This window comes from Diabrotica virgifera, chromosome 5, assembly GCF_917563875.1.
Source record: "Diabrotica virgifera virgifera chromosome 5, PGI_DIABVI_V3a".
Taxonomy (NCBI): domain Eukaryota; kingdom Metazoa; phylum Arthropoda; class Insecta; order Coleoptera; family Chrysomelidae; genus Diabrotica; species Diabrotica virgifera.
Window position 1 is genome coordinate 214235213 of NC_065447.1, and position 24689 is coordinate 214259901.

Genomic DNA, 24689 nt, shown 5'->3' on the forward strand with positions numbered 1-24689 from the left:
TTATAACGAGGTAATTAGTCCGCCATTTCAGTTCTCGTTATAGAGGGACTCTACTGTATGATAATTGTAAAAATCATGCTTAGAGTGAGGTAAGGCTGTATTTTGTCTCATCTAATCTTCAATCTCTTCTCTGGAAGAATATTTATCGAAGCTTAGCACGAAACTGAAAGAGGTATTGGTATTCTATTAAACGGATACCTACCGGCTAAACAACATCGGATATGCAGATGACACCATAGTATTTGCGGACAACCTAGAAGACTTACAAGCCCTTAAGAACAAAATCACGTATTACAGTCAACAATATGGACTTACTATAAATGTAAAAAAAGACAAAGCGCATGCTCATCAACAAGAAAAAGATAACAGAAGGTTAAATTTACATCAACCAAACCCTTGTAGAAAGAGTAACGCACTACAACTTCCTCGGCACCATAATAAATGAAGAATATACCAACAACCAAGATATAAGAGCGCGCATCGGAAAAGCTAGATCCAGCTTCAATTGAATGGGGCCTTCTTTAAGAGCCACAACCTATCTCTTGGCATAAAAGGAAGAATGCTGCGATGCTACGTCTTCTCTATTATTTTTTATGGTGTTCAAGTGTGGACCTTGAACGAAGATAGGTGCAGAGCATTGGAAGCATTTGAGATGTGGCTATATAAGGGAATACCAAAAATCGCATTAACTGACCGAGTCACAAATGAGGAGGTCTTCAGAAGAAGCCGAGAAGTACTGATCACCATCAAATCTCGAAAGTTACTCGAATCCAGATATGCCATCCTACAAGCTATCTTGCAGGGAAAAATATTTGGAAAACGAGGTCCAGGAAGAAGAAGAATATCAACACAACATCTGTGCAGCTTTTCCGCGCTGCTGCGGATAATATAACGATTGCCATGATGATCGCCAACATTCGTCACGGATAGGAACATCAAGAAGAGGTATAGTAATTTACCAAAGTGCATTTACTTTTTGAACCAAGTAGAATTCTTTTATGATTTATTAATAAAAACTTTAATTATAACCATAAGAATTGATAAGACTTGTGAATGGTGTTGTTTGCTTGGCAACGTTCTCAGAAGCTTGCTGTGTGAGCTTCTTAAGTTTGTCACGTTTGCGGATAGCTAATACAGCCTTAACTTTACGTTTGCTTTCCAATGTACGTACAGCAGATTGGTATTTCCATCCAACTTCATGTGAAAGACGGCCTACATTACATGACAGAATTTACGGCCTGGTTTAAGGCAAATTACTCTTAAGTGCACCAGGCACAACAACACGCTTCCTGCGATCATATGGGGGAGGGATACCTTCGTATGCCTTTAGTCTACGAAGAGCTTGCTTTCCACTTTCTGATTTGCCTGGTAACATTCCTCCGACAGTTTTCCAGAAGATCCTTGAGGGAGCTCTGAAGTGAAATGGTCCCCTTCATTGTATTTAAAGGAATATAATATGAAGGGAGCTATTTTTGTATATTATTTTATTGTTTTATCCTTACTTCACTAACATAATTTTTATTTTGGTCTATTCGATAGCTTTCCATTAGTTAGCGAAATAAGTTTATTGGAAAAGGTATGTGCCCATCTCTACTGCAAAACTCTCAAAAAAGTAGATTTACACATTGCACTGCGGTGTTCTAATTCCTAAATAAAATAAGATGGCGCGGAACTCGAAATATAGGACAACATTAGCCATAGGCGCCCATACACACGGGCAGGGGGAGGCCGTGGCCCCCCCTAGCTTTTCGGGAAAGAACAAAAATTAAATTTATATTACGTAAACGTATTTTTGTCAAAAAATTATTGGATAATTTTGAGAGATAAATTGGAAACAACATATTTATTAATAAAAAAATTCACATATTGGGTAGTTATTAATAGTTTAACAGAAAATATTTGTGTCTGCGACAGTGGTCTATATAGAATGTGCATAATATCTACACATTTCCCACAATCACGGTATGCTATTAACGAAAACATTGAAAGAGATTAGAGGCGTGGGAAACATATACAGCTGGTTCCAAAAAAAACTGATACGACTCTTAAAGCGTATTTTGTAGAAAATTGAGCAGTGTACTTTCTTCTTCTTCTTCTTCTTTTTGTTTTTGGTCTCGCCGCAAGGCAATTACCAGCACGATTTATAGGCGATCTTGATGTAGTCTGGCTCTAAGCCATATCACAATCGCTGACTACATTCTTGTAAAAAGCTTTTGACGAGGTGTGATATAATGAATATGAGTTTAATTATATTTAATTTATTATATTTTGAAGGATAAATAGTTATTATTTACATACTGTCACTGTCACTGCCAAATCTTAAAATTTGTCAGATAACTTCAACCTCAAAAAATGGCTGTTGTCTGTCATAATAAATATAATATAATGTCAGACCAATCATACACTGCTCAAAATGATCAACTCTTACTAAGAGTCGTATCAGTTTTTTTAGGAACCAGCTGTACACTGTAATCGACACCCAAAATTATCAATTAAATGAATCATTTATAATACTGCAAAAAAACATATCAGCAAGAAATCCGATCTCTGACCGATAATCACTAATGAGCCATTTGTCTTTGAGAACTGGTATAAAGTAATTATATTTTGAAATAAATTCATACTGAAAAATAATTTTTAAAATTTATTGAACATAGTCAAATTTTAGTTTGCAAAAGCATTTTATTAGTAAGTAGATTATTTTTAAAGTGTGCATTATGATGAACAGAACAATTTTATTTAAATGAAAAACAGGTGATCTTTCATGATGAATGAGTGTTATATACAGGGTGTCCCAAAAGTAGCGAAAAGGTCGAATAATTCGCGAAATAAACATCGGATCGTAAAACTGAAAAATACGTGTTCAATAATTTTCAAAAATCTATGCGATGACACTAAACAAGTCCACCACTTCAACCCCTGGGTGTGGAGCGGGGGGTAACTTTAAAATCTTAAATGGAACCCCTAATTTTTGTTGCAGATTTGGATTTTCCTTGTAAAAATAAGCAAATTTTATTCGAGCCGTTTTGCGAATTGTGGATAGATAGCGCTATAATCGGAAAAAACGGTGTATCGTGATACCATAGCAAAATTATAGAAACGGTCTAATATCTCGAGAAATATACTTCCAAATAAAAACTAAAAAACACGTGTTTAATATTTTTCAGAAATCTATAGAATGACACCAAACAGGATTTTTCATTCCACACTCTGGAGGTGGGGTGAGAGTTAACTTTAAAATCTTAAATAGGAACCCCCGTTTTTTCTTGCAGATTGAGTTTCCTCCTCAAAAAATAAGTAACATTTATTCGAACTTTTTTAGAATTGTTGACGGATGGCGCTATATTCGGAAAATGCGATTTATTTGCGCCATCTATCAACGATTCTAAAAATGTTTGGAATATGTGTGCCATATTTTTCATAAGGATTCTAAATCTGCAAAAATAAAGGGGGCTCCTTTTTAAGATTTTAAAGTAAAAACTTGGTTCGACACATACTCATGGTTAGTCTGCTCGCCAAAGTTAAAGGAAAGGCTTTGCAAGCATTGTATTCTTTTCAAACGGGTTTTAAAGAGAGGCGCAACTTTTGTGGTACCCATGACATTTCCATTTAAAAACTTGGTCTAGTGTTTAAATGTATGAATAATTTCTCACAAACAGGATTCAAACTAGGTTTTTTAGGTGGTTTAAACTACAGTAGACTCCCTCTATAACGAGAACTGAAATGGTGGATTAATTATCTCGTTATAAGCGCATCTCGTTATATCAAACAATAATAATATTGAAATGTTTTGATGCCTCTTACGTAGTTTATTAGGTGTCGATAATCAACCTGAACAGTGAACAATATGAGACTTCGCCGCCATAAATTGTAAATTTCCTATAGTATTCAATATCGGTCGATAAATAGACAGAAGTTTATTACAGGTGGCCGAGTTTATTACAGCACTGGCCTCAATAATAAGAGAGATGTTGGGCATTTCTATGTACAGGTAGTTGGGGCATTTATTTATTTATGACCATTAAAACGCTAAAAACAGGTAAAGACAAGTATTCTTCGATTTAAATTTTCCTCGTTATAACCAAATATGCCTCGTTATAGAGCGTTATAGTTCAATAGAAATTTCATGGGACACCTAATGTACCTCGTTATAAGCAAAACCTCGTTACATCCGTGTTCGTTATAGAGAGGGTCTACTGTATATATTGTCATCCGAAATATACAAAATGTAATGTGCAACATCTTCACGTTTGGCCCCCCCTAAAAATTTTTATATGGGCGCCCTTGACATTAGCCACAAACTTTGTTGAGATGAAAGGATTTCAGTTGCTATGTAATAATCAAAACACCAATATTTTCAAAAACAATTTTGTGAAATTTGGTTAGTCAACTGTGCATGTGCATGTTTAGTCTACATATTTAATAGAATAATTAAAATTGGCATAGACGTATCGATTTGTATCTTTTTTTTTCTCTGATTCTGGCCTTGGTTTAGAACTAGAACCTTTAGCCACGTAATTGTATAACTTATCACTATCTCCTATCTCAGGTGTAATGTGTAGTATTATTTCGTATTGTAAAATATTGGATTTGTTTTTAACCTTCAAATAGGCGCGCCCACCAAAGTAACCAGAAAGGTCGCGGGTATCTTCGACATACGCACGTTTATTTATAATTTTAAGCATTAATTAAAAACAACAGTAATGTATAATATACTCACGGACTAAATATTGCCTATGCATGTGGAATGAAACTTTTTGTGTCGCTATCCTTAGCCCCCTGTATCAGAAGAATAGGATTTCTTTTCCGAATGCGATGTTTCACATAAATCCTATGATCGGATTTAAATCAATCTGATCTGGGCTATATGCAGAGCCTATTTTACTTCAAATCAGGCCCGAGGCACTACACAATTTTCGAGCCCCTAAATATAATTTAATAATAATAATAATAATAATAACTTTTTTAAACAGATATAGAAGCTCTTCAGCGAAAAGTACAAACACACCTCACAAAGGCACAAAAACACCATCCTAAAAGTGCAGTAGAAAGAACAACATTACCACGGAATCTAGGAGGAAGAGGACTTATGGATATAGGTGAGCAATTAGATAAACAAATTGTTAATTTAAGAACTTATTTTCAGATGCAGGCTGAGACATCTACTCTACATCACGCTATCTGCGCAGTAGATGACACAACACCGATCAAACTGAGGGAACCAGAAATGCGCATAAACCACCTTACTAAGGACGAAAAAGTGCGCGCCTGGATGGGTAAACCTCTGCACGGGCGACATCCCAATGAGGTCAGCCAAGATTATGTCGACAATATAGCGTCGAACTACTGGTTGACATCAGGAAAGATGTTCCCTGAGACGGAGGGTTCATTACTGGCCATTCAGGATCAGGTTATACCAACCAGAAATTACCTGAAATATATCATCAAAGACCCTCAGGTTCAAAACGACAGATGCCGATATGGATGTCAAGCCCAAGAAACTATCCAACATCTTACAGGGGGCTGCCAGGCATTTGCTGCAACTGAATACAAGGAACGGCATGACGCAGTGGGAAAAATCCTTCATCAAGAGATAGCTATCAAGCTGGGACTTCTCCAAACAGACCATCTCCCGTATTATCAATACGTCCCTGAGAGTATGCTTGAGGATGGCAACTACAAGCTATACTGGGACCGCACTGTGCTCACAGACCAAACAGTGGCACATAATAGACCAGATCTCGTACTAGTTAATAAATTAACAAGACAAACAACACTAATTGATGTGGCGATACCTAACAACAATAATCTACGTGGTAAATTTACTGAAAAGATCACCAAGTACAGAGATCTAGAAATTCAAATACGAAGGCAATGGAGAATGCAAAGTACCCAGACGATACCGATTATTATGTCTACCACTGGAGTCATTCCAAAGACCCTCCTCGAAAGCATAAAAAAGCTGGGTCTGAATGAACATCTTTACAAGACCATGCAGAAAGCTGTACTACTCGCGACGGCTAGATGCGTACGAAAATTTCTGGGAGGTACACCTGCATTCCAAGTCACCTAGGACTCGATAACACGGAAAGAGTCCCACCAGAGCTCAATCCTTTTGATACCGTAGGTATCTGGGATGAGTCAATTTTCCTCTTAAAGGGAGTGTGAGCCGTATGGCTAAATCTGGACTTTTTTAAATGTATTAACTATTTAATAGAAAGCATATGATAGAGTTCCTCGAGAGATTCTGTGGTGGGCACTCAATAAGAAAGGAGTCCCTGGTGAATATGTAAAGATTGTGAGGGATATGTATGAGGGAGTAACGACTAGTGTTAGGACAGGTGTGGGAGAGACTGATAAATTTCATGTGAAAGTAGGATTGCACCAAGGCTCTGTGCTTAGTCCGTATTTATTCTCATCAGTTTTGGACCAGATAACAGCGAAACTACAGGGTAACATTCCATGGTGCTTAATGTATGCTGATGATGTCGTGTTAGTAGGAAATAGTGAAAGAGACTTAGAACAAAAACTGGAACAGTGGAGACAAACTCTGCAGGAAAAGGTTTAAAACTTAGTAGGACAAAAACAGAGTACATATTTGGAATGTTCATTTAAAGATGGAAACTACTACAAATAAAATGGTATCTTTGGATGGTGAAATGATTGTGAAAAGCAATAGTTTTAAGTACCTGGGATCAGTATTACAGAGTAATGGTGAAATAGATGGAGATGCATGCAGTAGAATTAGGGCTGGATGGATGAAGTGGAAAGAAGCGAGTGTTGTGTTGTGTGACAGAAAAATTCCAATGAAGCTGAAGGGAAAATTCTATAAAACAGCCATAAGACCGGCTATGATGTACGGAACTGAATGTTGGGCAGTGAAAAAGAAAGAGAAACAACGAATGCATGTGGCGGAAATGAGAATGCTTAGATGGATGAGTGGAGTGACAAAGAAGGATAAAATTAGAAATGAGTATATTAGGGGAAGTCTAGGTGTGGCACAAATTGATGCCAAAATGAGAGAGCATAGGTTAAGATGGTTTGGTCATGTTCAACGTCGAGACGTTAATCACCCAATACTAAGAATAGCTGAAGTGCAGATTCCTGGAAGGAGTAGGAGAGGAAGACCAAAGAAGACCTGGGGGGAGACGATAAGGCAGGACATGTTGGTAAAGGGGATTAACATTGATATGACCCAAGATAGAATTGTGTGGAGAAATGCAACTAGGAAAGCCGACCCCGCATAGGGATAAGGCAAAGAGAATGATGATGAACTATTTAATAGAAATGAAATATGTACTTATAAAATATATTTTATATTTTATACTTAAAATATTTCCCATTTGAATGTACTTGATGAAATATGTAGTTGCACAAGAAACTAAAATTTTTATTAACAATAAATAAAATTTATGTTTAAACAATTAAACATTTTATAAAGGGATAGGCGCAAACTTTCGGCTTCAATGCTATTTAAATGAGCTAAATCAATGCTATTTCCATTTTTTTCGAAGCCTGAGAAAACTAATAAGTATTTTTGAAAAATTTAAAAGCAGATTGAAAGATTACGTTACTACCGAGGGCCGAAAGTCTCTGAAATCTTCGATAATGTTTATTTTAATAAGTTACAGGGGTGAAAAAAAGAGAAAATTGAGTGTGATTTTTAATTTTAAATATGTATCTTATTCAAAAGAAACTTTTTATTTATTCTAAGGGACATTCGGCCCTCGGTAATAATGTAATCTTTCATTCTGCGTCTAAATTTTTTTAAAATATTTATTAGTTTTTTGATGATTCGAAAAAATGAATGCATTTAAAGAGCATTGAAGCCGAAAGTTTGCGCCTATCCACTTAATTATAACTCTTATGGTTATCATGCCCTGATTCATACGATACCTTGCCCTGATTCATACGATAAATTTGTAGAAATCGTAAACAAGTATCACGGAAATTTATCCCTAGAAGTTGTCGAATTGAGTACATAGCGGGGCTCAATGAAGAATCTAAACCCCTATTTAAAAGATACGAACAGCTATATGAAGAAGACCCTTTCTCGGAAGCGACAATACAGGCTGGGGAGGAAATGTTAGATGCGATATCCGCCAACAGAACGGAAAGGTGGTGCAAGCTGGTCACGAGCCTGGATATGAAACAAAACAGAAGACGTGCCTGGAAGCTGATTCAGAATCTTGGCAACGATCCCGCTGCTCCGGCAGTCAACATGACAGAAGTCACACCCGATCAGATAGCCCATTATCGATCAGACGGCATCAAGAAAGAACAAGGTGAGAGCTCAACGGAATATCGACAAAGAAAAGGATGTTCTAGGTACCTCTTTTTGTCTAGAGGAGATGAGAGGCGCGATCCACCAAATGAAGATAATAAAGCGGCTGGCCTGGATGACATACGAACAGAGCAAATAAAGAACTTTGGACTAAAAACCGTAGAGTGGCTCGTAAAAATGATAAATTGCTGCATCCGTACATTACAAATCCCCAAAATCTGGAGGAAAGCTAGAGTGGTAGCCCTCTTAAAACCAGGGACGGATCCGGCGGATACAAAGAGTTTTAGACCTGTATCTCTCTTGTGCCACCTTTTCAAGGCCTTTGAAAGAATGATACTGAACCGGATCGCAGAATATGTGGAGACTAAAATTATTCCAGAACAAGCAGGATTCAGGCCCTAAAGTGCTGCTGAAGTCAAATTCTTAATCTCACCCAACATATTGAAGATGGTTTTGAACGGAAGGAAATAACAGGAGTAGCGTTCTTAGACCCAACTGCCGCCTATGATACAGTTAACCATCAACGGCTACTCGCAAAACTCTACGAAACTACAAAGGATTTCCGACTAACAAGGTTAGTGAAATGTCTCCTCCAGAATAGACGCTTCTACGTAACGCTCCAGTCCAAGAACAGTCGGTGGAGGGACCAAAAAAATGGGCTACCACAGGGAAGTGTCCTCGCGCCGATTCTATACAACATATACACCAACGACCAACCATACACCAACAAACAAGGCAATTTATTTACGCTGATGATACAGCTGTGGCAGCTCAGGGAAGAACCTTCAATGAAGTCGAAGTGAAACTGACAGATGCCCTGGGAGACTTTGCTCTATACTACGATAAAAACCATCTGAAACTCAATCCCACAAAAACCCAGGTATGTGCTTTCCACCTGAGAAACAAGCATGCCCGAAGGCCGCTGGAGGTGGAATGGCGTGGTCAGATGCTGGAACACAACAAGACGCCAAAATACCTTGGCGTCCGTCTGGATAGAACTCTGTCTTACCGATATCACTGTCAAGATGTCAAGAAGAAAGTAAGTGCCAGAAATAATATCATCCGCAAGCTAATACAAAATGGGGAGCACAACCACACACTCTCCGCACTTTTGCCTTGGCATTATGTTTTTCGGCCGCGGAGTTTGGAGCACCAGTATGGGCTCTAACCCTGCTCACGCAAAGAACGTCGACGTGGCTCTAAATGAAACGGTTCGTATAATATCGGGTTGCCTGAAACCGACACCTATTGAAGAGGTATACCCCATAGCTGGAATTACTCCACCACCTATCAGGAGGAAGGTCACGTCAGAGGTAGAACGAAAAAAGTAGGAGACGGACCGAAGACACCCCTTATATGACCACCAAACTCAGCCAAGCAGACTAAGATCTCGGAAAAACTTCCTGAAAACATCAAGATCCATCCCCGAAGCGCCAGAGACGCGCCGAATACACCTATGGCAAGCGTCAGCTACCGTGGCATATTTTCCTCCCTCAGAGGAAATGGCTACTGAACACAATTTACCGTATCCGACTTGGAAAGCGCTAAACAGACTAAGAACCGGCGTTTCACGTTGTGCTAGTAACCTGATAAAATGGGGATACCAGGAGGACGATACCTGCGACTGTGGCGTGGTTCAGACCAGCCGGCATCTACTATCATGCACACAGATGAGAGAGACCTGCACAGAAGAAGACTTAACTATAGCAAATGACAGGGCCATCTATGTGACCAACCATTGGAAATACAGAATTTAAAGTTGTTGGTGTACCGGACACGGAAAGTAAGTATGTAAGTATGGTTATCATTTATCATTGACTGTTCGTATAATGAAAGAAGTTTGAAAATTTGTTTTGTTATTGTAATAAACATGTTTTGTTTGGTGATATTTCCAGGCCTCATTCAAATACGGGCCCGAGGCAGGTATTCACTATGCTAACGGCATGAAGACGTGCATTAGCACCAATATGTCATATCCAATATGGGTTTCAAATGGCCAAACATGATCTTCTAAAATGTTTTCAATGTACATGTCAGTTGACATTCGCCTAATCACCTCCACGTGTTCGGTAAGTCCTTTCAAAACAATACCGCTCTATGTCGCCACTATGCACACAATTCGTAGCACTAGCACTATGTCGCCACCACCAAAACTAACGCTCTCTATGGAGGCCTCCTCTACACATCGGCAGACACGTCTTGAAGGGCTTAATGTGAAACAATGACAAGCCACACATGAGTTCAAAAAGAGTTAGTGTTGATGCCCTTCGTTAATAGATGGGCCGATAAATCTATGATCACAATATTGCATAGGCCTAGTTTGTCTCTAGTACCTACTCCACATAATGACAAGCCACATCAAAATGGCGAACATGGGCGGAAGCGATTCGGATAATTATTGAGTTCTGACGATTCTAGTAAGAAAAATAGTAAAGTTGACTTGACATTCGATGACAGTGACCGTAACCCTGACTATGTACAATCTAGAAGTGACTCAAGTAATGAAAATACAGCGATATGTAATTTTTTCCTAAATGTGGCTTGTCACATTATTACCATTGAAGATTAATGTAGTGGCTTGTGACGTGGCTTGTTATATTATTGCATTTGGTTGTAGGATAATGAACAAGGTCCGTCAATAAAATGGACAAAACCAAACACACCCGTCAAAAATTCCAACAAGTCAATGGAGACAAAGAAATAAACACTGTTTAACACGTATAGGGTTGAAACCATCTCGAACTCAGTCAATAATAGAAAATTCTGAATCTACTTGTATTTAAACTTGTACTTGTTACAAACTGTATGAAAATACTTGTATTTGGGTATTTATTATTCTTGGAATAATGTAACAAGCCACAGGTTTTTTCTCGAGCTTCAAGTAATTTTATTAAGAGGAAACAGTAGCGATCAACAGGTAGTAAAAACGCGTTCCAAGATTGCGGCTGTAATTTTGAATATTTTTTTGAGATATTTGGCACACGTGTTCGTAATATAATAAAGAATGGCGGTACAGAGCCCAATTTGGAAAATATATTAATATGTGGAAATTACTCTGTAATTAAATAAAATATTAAAAAAACGAGCATGTACCGCCATTAAAAAGAACAAAAAAATACACTTTCTTCAAATAAACTTTTTTATCCGATTCCTAGATTTTGTGTCATTTTGGATCTACTAAAATTTTTTATTTCATTAGTAGTTCCAAGATGACACAAAATCTAGGCATCGGATAAAAAAGTTTATTTGAAGAAAGTGAATTTTTTTGTTCTTCTTAATGGCGGTACAGGCTCGTTTTTTTAATATTGTATTTAATTACAGAGAAATTTTCACATATTAATATATTTTTCAAATTGGGCTCTGTACCACCATTCTTTATTATATTACGAATACGTGTGCCAAATATCTCGAAAAAATATTCAAAATTACAGCCGCAATCTTGGAACGCGTTTTCGCTACCTGTTGATCGCTACTGTTTCCTCTTAATATTGTTATCAACTATAGTCCCATAGGGTATGATGCATCGAAATATCTAAACTAAAACAATAAAAGTTGTTACTTGATTTTTTAATATTATTTTTAACATTGTTTCATATTAACATTTAACATTCTTTTAACATTGTTTCACATTAAGCCCTTCATATATATCACGTGGTCAGACGCATCTGCAACTGCAACACACCCGATACTTGTCGGTTTTTCCAGCACAGATCAAAGGATTTCAGTGACACGACTGAACGACCTTCAGATGTGTAGTCAGCCTGTTATGATACATCCGCGGACTCGTCTGCCGATGTGTAGAGGAGGCATGAGGTTACAACTGACATACTGTTCGCCAACTCTTCTGTAGACGAAGTTTTGTAAATCTTGCTTCCATATGGTGAACGGTATGCCAGATGTAACCTCATACAGAGTGTTAATTTTGATAGTGGATGCCAGATGTAACCTCATACAGAGTGTTAATTTTGGTGGTGGCGGCAAAGAGCTATGGAGTGGTATTTCTTGGAAAGAAGAGACCGAACTTGTGGAGGTGATTGGGTGAATGACAGCTGAATGTAGGTACATTAAAAACATTTTAGAAGATCATGTTCTGCCATTTGCCAGCCATATTGGATAACAAATTCGTGTTAATTCACCATGACACAGGTCTTCATGTCGGTAGAATAGTGAGTACTTACCTCCTTGATGAGATTCAATTTAAAAATTATATTGGCCACCATATTATACCTCATATGAAATTTAAATCCGATTATACCATTTATATGATACTTCAAAACAACACATTCGGAAAAGAAATCCAAATCCTATGACACTAGGGGCCAGTGGCGGCTCGTGGCCTTGGAGACAGAGTCGGCAAGGTTTTTTTGTCTCCTCATATAGGTATACCATCAAACTAAAAGGCTTAAATCATCATAGGAGATTTTGTTGTTTTTTGTTTTTTTTTATTTCATGTACTCATTTGTTGACATTCTCTCTTGTTTCATGGTGTTTCGACAATACGTGTTGATTCTTTTGAGCAAGATAAATCCCGTTTATTTGAGGCAGAAATTGGTGGTAATAAGAAAATTGATGAACAGTTTGATGTAATGAATTGCAGTACTTACTACATAGAATTATACATACATATTTTGTAACTTATCCCACTTTCTGAAAATATTTAGATCGGCATAATTTTTAAGTACCTAACTTGTAATAATAAATATCTTGAAAATTCTTTTGCCGAAGGTAACTTTTAAATTTTGAATCGTCAAAGAGGTCAAAAATTTACAAATCTTCAAAATTCGAAAATCGAGTATCTATTTGTATACAGAGTGAGTTTTATGTATGGAAACACTCAATTATCTCGAAAACGGCTTGCACGATTTTTATAGATTTTGGTAAGTAGGAGTTCTCTAATGCGGCCGATATTATAGTGCTAATTACATTGTTTTCATATTTTCTGTTTTTCTGTAAATCTAATGAACTTTCGTATTTCAAATGGAACACCCTATATATTTTTTGCGTTTTAAAGTCCTTAAGAAATACTGATTATTTTTCATGTTATATTCCCTATACCTAAATGCCACAATTTCGGAGTTATTGCTACATTTATTTAAAAAAATTTTTTTAAACAAATAATAAAAATAAATTTTTTTGTCCCGGATAATCACTATTTTAGGTTGTTTGGATCATTGGGAACAAAAAAGATCTTTTGTAATTTTTCTCTAAAATGAATCGTTTCCGAGTTATAAACAATTTAAAACTGAAAAAAAAAATCGAATAATGACGATTTTCAAGGTTCAAGAACATAAATTGACAATGTTATTTTTGAAACTGCGAAGTACCCAAATTCAAGCTGAAGTCTTATTTTATCAGTTACCGATAAGTAATTTGAGATTGTTTCAATTTCGAACATTGTTTTTTAATTATTAATGCAACCCGATCGCCCGTCCTCTCATATGCACTTCATTAAAAATTAAAAAGCAATGTTATGGAATATAACGAGGCAAAAAATATTATGGTGAGCTATTAGAAGAAGAGTTGGACTTGAATTTAGGTACTTTGTAATTTTAAAAATTATATTTTTTACTTGTGTTCTTGAACCTTGAAAATAGTCATTATTCGATTTTTTTCAGTTTTAAATTGTTTATAACTCGGAAACGATTAATTTTAGATAAAAAATATAAAAGATCTTTTTTGTTCCCAATGATCAACAGCCTAAAATAGTGTTTACCCGGGCCAAAGAAATTGATTTTTATAATTTGTTTAATTTTTTTTTTAAATATAAATGTAGCAATAACTCCGAAATTATGGCATTTAGGTATAGGGAATATAAAATAAAAAATAATCAGTATTTCTTAAGGACTTCAAAACGCAAAAAATATACAGGGGGTTCCATTTGAAATAATAAAGTTTATTAGATTTCCAGAAAAACGGAAAACATGACAACAATGTAATTAGCACTATAATATTGATCGCATTAGAAAACCCCTACCTACCAAAATCTATAAAAACCTTCTACGCCGTTTTCGAGATAATTGAGTGTTTCCATACATAAAACTCACTCTGTATAATAGTAGGTTTCCAAAATTTCAAAATATACCTACTCGTTTTTCGAGATATGTATCATGTCGTTGTCTTTTTTGGGATGGTTCGGAAATATCAAGCGAATTCAAAACGTCACTGCGTATATATTGGAAACTACTATCATTACGAAAATCTCTGAGATTTTGCACCAGCTTTCGTTTTCTATTTTTGGAATTAATAATGTCAGTTGACTGATTTTGAACAACAATGAATATCTTGAGCAAAATCTGTCTTAAAGATATTTAAAAGAATATTAAAAGAGTAATTATTTAATAAAGTTCTCAAGGATTGCTTCACGGATCGAGGTATCGCCACTTTCAAAATCGTCGCCTTCGATAATAAAATCAAAAATTTCCAAAAGCTGTTCACGAAAATCTGCTACAGATACTAAAACTACCAGAGATATGAGATAATCTGCTTAGATAAAACTAACCGAGATTTAAAATTTCATCGCGTCTGACAAACTGTTCGCTTTTTTCGAAACAAATTTGTTCTAAAGCAGTAATCCGTTTAGGTAAGCTAAACTGGCAAGAAAAGACGATGGTATCATGCAAAACTAAATTCATTATATGCGCATAATAGTGAGTAAATAAAGCTTGTGATGCAATAGTTTTAACTTTTGCTTGGAGACCATTCAATTCACCACACATCACAGCAACGCCATCATAAGATTGCCCCAGTTTGCCCTACCAATTTATTTTTGATATCAAAAAATTTTAATCTGTTCTTTAAAACACCAAAAATCTATTCTGCCTTATTGCTTTTACTCACGTCTCTAAAACCTAAAAGCCTCTCATAAATATTACCACGTAACGCGTACCGAACAACAATAATTGATAATTGTGAATGACATGATAATCAGAAGTTTCATCTACTTCCAGCGAAAAGCAAATGGTTTTCTAAATCTCAGATTCAATAACGTTATTCAAAATGTAACTATCTGATTATGTATATTAGTTCATTCTGTATTACGAATACACTTCGAATCAGAAAGTAAATATTTCTAAAACAATTTTATTAATTCTCTATAATTACTTTGATTTTTAACAAATGCTTCGATCCATCATGTCCACTAAATGATAATTCCTGACAACTTAAAAAAATTACAATATCAATTAAACGACGTAAAATGGCGTGATTATTTTTGACAATTTCTGCCGATTATTCCAAATGAAACACCGACCGGCAGACTTAAAATGTGCCGTACCTGTCGCTTATGCCTACGGAGAGAATGTATGTTCGCTTGCTCATCGACTTGTTATTTCGTTGAGTTTTACGTGTAAATCGTCAAGCTACGGATGAGTTGGGTACGGCTAGCCGAAAAGTCAGATGAATGGCTCGGATCATTCATTTTTTGAGAAGTCTGTTATGCGCAGGGATCACTTAACGCTCGGATTGATCAAATCCTTTTAAAAACCATGAATAAAATTTAGTCTGTATTATCTGACAGATTTTTTTTACTTCACAGATACAAATATTAAAAAAATCTATATCTATAAATGTGTGGGTCGGCACTGCCGACCCTGCCGATCCTGACCGGCCGCCACTGCTAGGGGCAGCACAAAAAGTTTTATTTCACACGTTAATTTCAAAATATGCAATATTTCTGTTCCTGAGTGAAGTTTGTCTGAAAAAGGCAAAAAAAACACTATATTTATGAGCCTTAACCTTGGATAATCTTTTTTGCACATATGGAATTGATGAAAACTTTCCATATTTTATTTATAAACGTGTTCCGAACATTCGTACCAATTTTTAGGCCTGTGCGAACTTTTGTAACCTTGAATGTCTAATTGGGCCGGGCTAATGAGCTAAATAATAAAATCATCGCAAGGAATATAACATGTTTTGAAATATTCACTATTATGGCAAAGTTACATAAAAAAATAAATATCTTATAAATAATAATTTATAATTATAATTAATTACCTATAAATAAATATTGGCTGAACGCCACTGATAATTTCTTTATTGCCTAAAATTTTGCTATCACCGCACGTGTAATTTTTGTCTACTTAATTTGTTTAAATTCATTAAAAATAAATATGATAAGATTCATAGTAATCATGTTTACAGATAAAACATGTATGTAAAGTTCTACATAATTACTTCATTGATAAAGTTCGACGAACATTTGTTAGTTTTTATTTTTCTGGAATATTTCAAACGTCGAAGATCTGCAACTACATAAAAATAAAAAATTTAGTAAAATCCTTTATAAAAGGTATATTTTATTTAAAAATCCTTCAAAGTGCTACATCAGAGAACGTTTTGGAACTACAAAGCTCATCATCAGTTCTGTCAACTGGTTTTTAACATGCCCGAGCCACCAAGATATAATAGAGAGTTATTAGAGAGATATCGAAACCCTTTTTAACATCATCCTTTAATAAAAGATCCTTTATTTTGACATATACGCAAGCGCATTATCACATCCTTTATTTTTGTCCTGTAATAAAATACAGGCATTAAAGGAAAAATAAAGGACAAAAATCTTTTAATAAAGGATCCTGTATTTTGACGTAACGTGTCAAAAATGTGACAAATTTGTCAAATTATGTGAAGAAACAAGAAAAGAAAGGCGTCTAACTTCACTTATATTTATGTTTTTATCACATCTTGGGATATTTTTGATCTAAATTGAAGTTTTATTTATTAAAAATAACTCCTAAATAAAGGGATAAAAGTGTATTCTCAGATATACATACTCAGATTTATATACTGAAGTACTTGAAGAAGAAGTACTTGAATATATACGTCAACATATAGGATCATTTCCAGCAGAGGAATCTCATTATTCGAGAACCAAAAATCCCCACAAAAAGTTTCTATCACCGACTTTATCCCTTCGTAAGATGTATGAGTTGTATAAAGAAACATGTAAAGAGGAATCTAAAGACAACTCATTTTTAATAAAAGAAACTCAATATAGAAAAATATTCTGTACAGAATTCAATTTTTCTTTTGGTCTTCCAAGGAGCGACATTTGTTCAAAATGTGATTTAGTCAATGAAGATACTGAGTTAATAACTCACAAAGAGAACGCTGCTCTCGGTTACATCCTTCTCAAGTCTGATCGGCAAAAATGTGAAGAGAATGAACAAATGTGCTTTCTTACCATGGATCTTCAGCAGCTAATGCCCCTGCCAACACTTTCAGTTTCTCTATCATTCCATCTCAGACAAATTTGGTTTTTTAATTTTGGTATAGGTACATTTTGTAACAAACAATGGAGATGAAGTTAATCACAGCACAGTTATGCTTAACTGGACTGAAGACTTTGGTACTAAAAGGAGTAACGAGATTATGAGTTGTCTGTAATATTTTACAATTATGTGTGAAAATATGATTGCAGGTAAAGATCACCTCATAGTATGGTCTGATTCATGCGGAGGGCAGAATAAAAACAGTAACCTTATACTGCTGTATCAGTACCTTATACTAAAATCAAAGTTTAAAATAATAGATCATAAATTCCCAGAAGTGGGTCACACTTATTTGGATTCAGATCGTGACTTTGGTAGAGTGGAAACGTAGGTTTATATTCAAGGTTTATCCTAAGGCAAATTTCCCTTCTCAAGGCAAATGTCTAGATCCGCCACTGTACCATGAAAATGTTATGTTTGATTTTGTCGAAGGCTTTCTCATAGTCCATGAATGCGACGAAAAGATCTTTTGTTGGTCTCGACAATTTTGGGCAAGAGCTGTGAAACTGTACAGAGCTTCTACTGTTCCAAGCCGTTAGCAAAGCCAAACAGTATATTACTCATATCTGCTTCACACTTTCTGAATATTGTATGACCTTGCATAACCTTTAAAAATGTTGTAAATAATTGTGACATTAAGCTGATTAACTACATATAGTCATTACAGTGTTTAGGGTTCTTGGTAGCGGAACAGGCCGCATATGAAATGCCTCCCGAAAAAGGGTTTCTTACCTGTCGTTAAAATGGTCACATACGAATTGCCTCCCAAGCTCTAAATAAAATACATGCTTCTAATTTTTATGTGAAGGTGAGACGTTGCCACATCTTCGTCCCTTTGTAAATTTTTGGCAAAATTGGTATTGTGTTATTTAATATATTTTATTTTCAGCCTTTATGTATTAACATTATTGACACTAGGCGGTATTTATAAAGTTCAACTAACTTATACATATATAATTAGTTTTATAACCATTATAATATATTTTATAATAACCATTATTTTTTGTTATTAATAATACAAAAAATACAAAAACATAATAAGTATTTAATAGATTTATTAAAAATAACATCACAAAAAACTTATTTGGAAAATATTACAAAATGTGTAGGTATAGAAATATAAAATTACAAAATATTTTTCCTAAATTTATATGATACTATAACGTTTAAGTTTTCCCAGTGTAGAATTTATTTCAGTTTTCATTGCTACATGGATTTTAACTTATTTCCCTGTAGATTCCAGAATCTCTAGCGCCGTGTTTTTCTTAGAAACACATATGTGCTATCGATAGAGTCGAATGTTAGACTTTAATAGCTTTCTGGTGAATGATATGGGCCTTGCATCCCATAACTCATTTTAAGTATTAGGCTTGCTAAGCCCTTTATGGGTGTTAATAAGGCCCTTTTTTGCATTTCTGTGGCGACCGTTGGCAAGTCGCGTACCCCAAGCCGTCAGTCTTATTTAAGCAGAAATCTGAGATATCTTGGCATTCGTGAGTTAAACTTTGTGGCAGTAAGTTAAGCCGTGTCAGTCATGTAGTGAGCGTTAGTTGTTTTGTGATGGACCAGCCTAGAATTTTCTTCTGGTAAGTCTTTACAAAACCCTTTTCTTTATAGAACACTCGCTGTGAATACTTAATTTTGTTCACAGGGCTGGTCCCTGGCCCAAGTCCCAGTTATCACCTATCGCTAGCACCTGAATCCACATTACACTGTGGCCAAAGCTATTCTTTGTCGTTCCTTTTATTTCGACTTCGCCGCTGGGTAAATGACCTGGCCTAGATAAAGAATGCCTCTAAGGGCATCCTCTACATCTGTTTCAAGTAAGTTACGCATCCTTTATTAGAAGTATTGAGATGTCTTCTCGCGTGTCCAGAACAAGGAACTTATGTTTGTGTTTCTTCCGTGGGATAAGTTCATTGACTTACAGTTTTAGCCCATTTTTAGTGTTAATAGTGACATTTACATATATGCCGGTCACTTGTTTTTTATTTTTAATATTTAAATAAAAGACATTTTCACCATGTAAATTTTTTTGAGTATCTTTAGAGTATTATTATTGAGTATTATTAGATTTATATATAATATCTAAACAAAGAGCTCTTTCTTTTTTGTTGTAAGTGAACGGTAAGAATAAGTTTTATTTAGAGTATCGATTTTTTATTTTTTTGAGTAACTTCAGTTTATTTTTTTTTGAGTTAATAAGAGTTATATTCGTTCACTTACATTATAGGTACATCTCGTATTTTGTTAGTTTTGCGGTGTTGGTGAATACACCAACGTATATGCAATTTGTTAACCATTTTTAAATAATTATTGAGTAATTTTTGTTTTTGTGGTTGACGTTTTTACGTTTTATTTGCATATATTATGTGAGCATTAAGAGATTTCATTGAGTATTTTAATAAATGTTTTGTTAAAGTGTACGATGTCGTTTTTTATTTATTATTTACAGCTCAAGACTAAGAACAATGTTGTTTTGTCGTAGCATTCTTGCTAATTTGTTATTGTTGTGTTATGTTTCGTTAATTATTGTTCCTTTGAGTATTTTTTGGTCAAAATACCTGGCGCCCTATATTTTCGTTTGAGTATTAAGTATTTCCGTTTTCTTAGAGCCCATGAGTCAAATCATCAGTTAATATGATCTATTTATCTTTTGTTTATCGTCGTTTCATTAGCTCTATTCGCATACCATTATTTATTCATTTACCATCTATCATTGTAACAGAAGCCCAACCCAAAGAACCATGCCCACATCTCTTCCGACTGAGCAACGTGGCCTTTGTTTCGTCAATGTAAACGATTGGACCTTTCCATCTTCGGTCATTCCTTATTCCATCCAAGGATAATATCGTCCTGATCCTTCTGGTTCAGCCTTCATGACCTCGTGTCCATCAGATCGTTATAATACTACTTTCAAATTCTAATCTATTTATTTTACATTTTCTTAATTCTAAAATTTTTTCATTTAGAAAATTTATTTTTGTTGTACTTTACGCAACAATTTTTTTTTGGTGTGGAAACAGAATTCATTTTAATGTAGGTATTTATTTGAAATTGTAAAATTATATCAATAAAATTATTAATGTTAGAATGAGAGCAGTAGAAAGAAGAATTATACTTGGAATGAAAACATTCGCATGGGTTTGTGGTTCTTTGTAAGAATGAAGAGTGCTCAGCCTAAAGATGTGGAGGAAATGTCGAATTTTCAGATATGTAATTATCAACAAGATAATCACAAAACTGGGTGACTCTTTCATCGACTGGTTTAAATTCTGCCAAATCTATAGAAAAAAAATCGCTAACATCTTCAGGATGTAAGAATGAAAGACCAAAAATATAAATAAGAAAATGCGTAATTTCGGTTGAGTCAACACCTTTTTTCTGGTATTCTGGGGCTAATACCAGTGCTTGAACCTAATGTAATTATCAACAAGATAATCACAAAACTGGGTGACTCTTTCATCGACTGGTTTAAATTCTGCCAAATCTATAGCAAAAAAATCGCTAACATCTTCAGGATGTAAGAATGAAAGACCAAAAATATAAATAAGAAAATGCGTAATTTCGGTTGAGTCAACACCTTTTTTCTGGTATTCTGGGGCTAATACCAGTGCTTGAACCTTTCTATATATGTGGTTCTAGCATATAAATTTTGTCTCTCCCTATTGATATCATTGATAGTAAATGTCTCTATATTTGTCTTCTTAAGTTCTTTACAGATGAGCTTCGTTGGTTTTTCGCTGAGATCTTTCACGGCTGCGCTTTTTATTAAATTGATTACGGCTTTTCTATTGTAAACTTCGGCAGACAACTTCTCGTGGTTATGATCTAATATTGATTCAATTATCGTATTTTCACATCCCTGTGTTTTCACAAATTCTTTGCAGGCTTTTTAGGAGGTACATGTCCACCGTTTTACTGTATCTTTGGCCAACATTTTTTGAAAACCGAATGTAAAACCATCAATTGACAGTAAAGGTTTGCCCTTTTGACTGACACTTATCGTTGATTCCATTGTTAATAATGGATGTTATGACTTACACACAATTTGATCTTGAAATCGACGAACTGACAAGCTTGAATTAGACAAACTGACTGATGCAGGAACTAATAAACTTTCACGTATGTATTTATACAACATTTAGCCCATTAGCACAATTATTTACAAAATAGAATATAAACAAACAAAAAGATTAAGGTAAAAATACCTATTCATGGAATCGTTAAAAAAGATTAGAATCGGAATTGGAATTACCCAGAAAATACCCAGAGAATATAAACAAACAAAAAGATTAAGGTAAACGTACCTATTTATCGAATTATAAAATGGAATTATAAATATGGAAGAGATTATAATCGGAATTGGAATTACCCAGAAAAGCTGGATATTAGATTTAGTCCAGAGAAATAAGATTTTTCTCGTGACACATCCCCCTCCAGGCCGAAACCAAATTTTTTGAGTAGTTGGACATCTAGATTTAATAACCTATATTATGTTTCCTGCAGCCGATTTTGATGATATACATAGTTATAAACAAATGAAAATCAAAAAACGGTAAATTTTCGCTTCTTTCGTCTATTACAAAAAGGTGAAGCATTCTAAACAAATTTGAGAACAAGAAACTCATAAATCAAATAAAAAACTTCGGTATGGCGTTCGCTGAATATGTCTATCCTTATTTGTTGCTTAGAAAATTGCAAAATAAGTCATACATTTTGTGATTTTATAAATGTTCATAACTTATGTAAAAATTAAGTTAAGACCTTCTTATTACACGGAATGCTGAGACTTCTTGTGCTTAAATTATATTTTAAATTTCAAAGCAATTGGTCAAATAGTTTAAAAGTTATTTAATTTGTTTATCCCAAATTCATTTTTTTTTGCAACACTATAAGTAAGTCAAAAAATTATGATGTTACAGTAATACTTCGGACAGTTTATTAAAGAAGAACATTTATACTATTAACTTAATTAAAAAAAATGACAAAAAGTAGTTTTAAACACTGTAAAATTATTTTGCAAAAACATGTCGATTTTTTGTTTTTGCTTACTTATAAACAATTAGAATAACTTTTTAACCGTTGCCCGTAGAAAAATTAGTTTTTCATATTTAGAAAAACTGAATTTTTATACACATTTAGAAAGAATAACAATTGTCCTAGGACAATTAGGGACGAAGTTAGCCCCCCCTTTTTTTAATTCACATGTCCTTGCAAAATAATTTTGCAATAATTAGAATTATTTTTTGTCATTTTTTTAATTAAATTAATTGTGTAAATCTTCTTCTTTCAAAAAGTACCCAAAGTAGTACTGTAACGTCATCATTTTCTGACTTATAGTGTTGCAAAAAAATGAATTTGGGATAAACAAATTAAATAACTTTTAAACTATTTGACCAATTGCTTTGAAATTTAGGGTATCATTTAAGCACCAGAAGTCTCAACATTCCGTTTAATAAGAAGGTTCTAAGTTAATTTTTATATAAGTTATGAATATTTATAAAAACTCAAAGTTCATGATCTATTTTGCAATTTTCTAAGCAAGAGATTAATAAGGATATACATATTCAGCGAACGCCATATTGAAGTTTTTTTTACGATTTGTGAGTTTCTTACTCTCAAATTTGTTTAAAACGCTTAACTTTTTGGTAATAGACGAAAAAACCGAAAATTTACCGTTTTTTTATCTTCATTTGTTTATAACTATGTACGTATATCATCAAAATCGACTGCAGGAAACATATAAGTTATTCTTATAGATGTCCATACCACTCAAAAAGTTTGGTATCGGCCTGGAGGGGGTTGTGTCACCAACAGGATATTTTTTTCCTTATTTCTCTGAACTAATTGTCGGGTAACAACTTTCTCTTCTAAAAAGAAATATGTCGTACTGTGAAATGTTAATGTGAAACAAATTTTATGTACACTGTATTAAGAATTAGAAAAATCAAAATAGATAGATACTACCTATTTAAATTATGATTTGGCAACATTGGATCATTATACAGACATTAAATAGATAAAATATCAGCCTAAATGATTAACGAAACGGAGGCATTTCAATTGTACCTGGGAGGCATTTAATGTACGAAAATATGTACCTGAAAAAGTGGGAGGCATTTCGATAACGCCGGCGGAACATAGATCGATAGTAGCCATTCTGTGGGTATCTCACCAGATTTGTTTATGTTGTTAAAGAGGATAGTTATTGCGCTTAAATTGTCTTCATCTATAAGTTTAAAGCCCAGGGGCTCTGCCAGATTTTGAGTTGTTTATAGTATTTCGGAGCTTCCTCGCTATCAATTTGTGGTAGTTGCGTTGTTGTCAATACTTGTTTAACTTTGCTTTGAAAATGGCTTTGATTCTTCTTCTCCTAAAAGCGCCTATCTTCTGGAGATGTTGGCGACCACATTGACCCATTTTATTCTATTTACGGCAGGTCGAAATAGATCAGTTGACGTTAGACCAGTCCATTTACTAAGATTGGCCAGCCAGGATATACGTCTACGTCCAGGGCCTCTCCTGCCCTCAATCTTGCCTTGTAGAATCAACTGTAGCAGTCGGTATTTTTCATTACGCATAATGTGGCCGAAGTAAGCCAAATGTCTATTTTTTACGGTGTTAATTATTTCTTTGTCTTTTCTTAGCCTCTGGAGAATAGTTATATTAGGTGTGTGGTATATATATGAGACCCTCGCCATACGTCGGTAGCACCACATTTCAAACGCCTCTAACCGTTTTATGGCATCTTCTGTCAGGCTCCAGCTTTCAACTCCGTATAGGAGGACACTAAAGACGTAACATCTAAGAATTCTTATGCGTATATTGATACTTAAAGACAAGTTGCACAGAATTTTCCTAAGATTGTTAAAAGAGCTTCTAGCTTTTTCAATACGAGTTTCTATTTCGTAGCTATGATCCCAAGTATCCTTAATGTTGCAGCCCAGATAGCATATTTTCTGTACTCTCTCTAGGGGTGTATTGTTTACTGTAATTTGGGCGTTTACGTTGGTGTTTTTACTAATGATCATTATTTTTGTCTTCTTAGAGTTTAGTTTTAGGCCGTATTTGTTACATGCTTCTACAACATTATCCATGATCCTTTGGAGCCCCTGCGCACTATCTGCCAG

The 24689-nt window shown here is 34.8% G+C and overlaps 1 pseudogene; it reads right to left on the reverse strand.

Annotated features, from left to right (window-relative positions):
- Positions 1-1007: 1007 nt before the first annotated feature.
- Positions 1008-17521, reverse strand: LOC126885575 (60S ribosomal protein L13a-like; annotated as a pseudogene).
- Positions 17522-24689: the final 7168 nt, after the last annotated feature.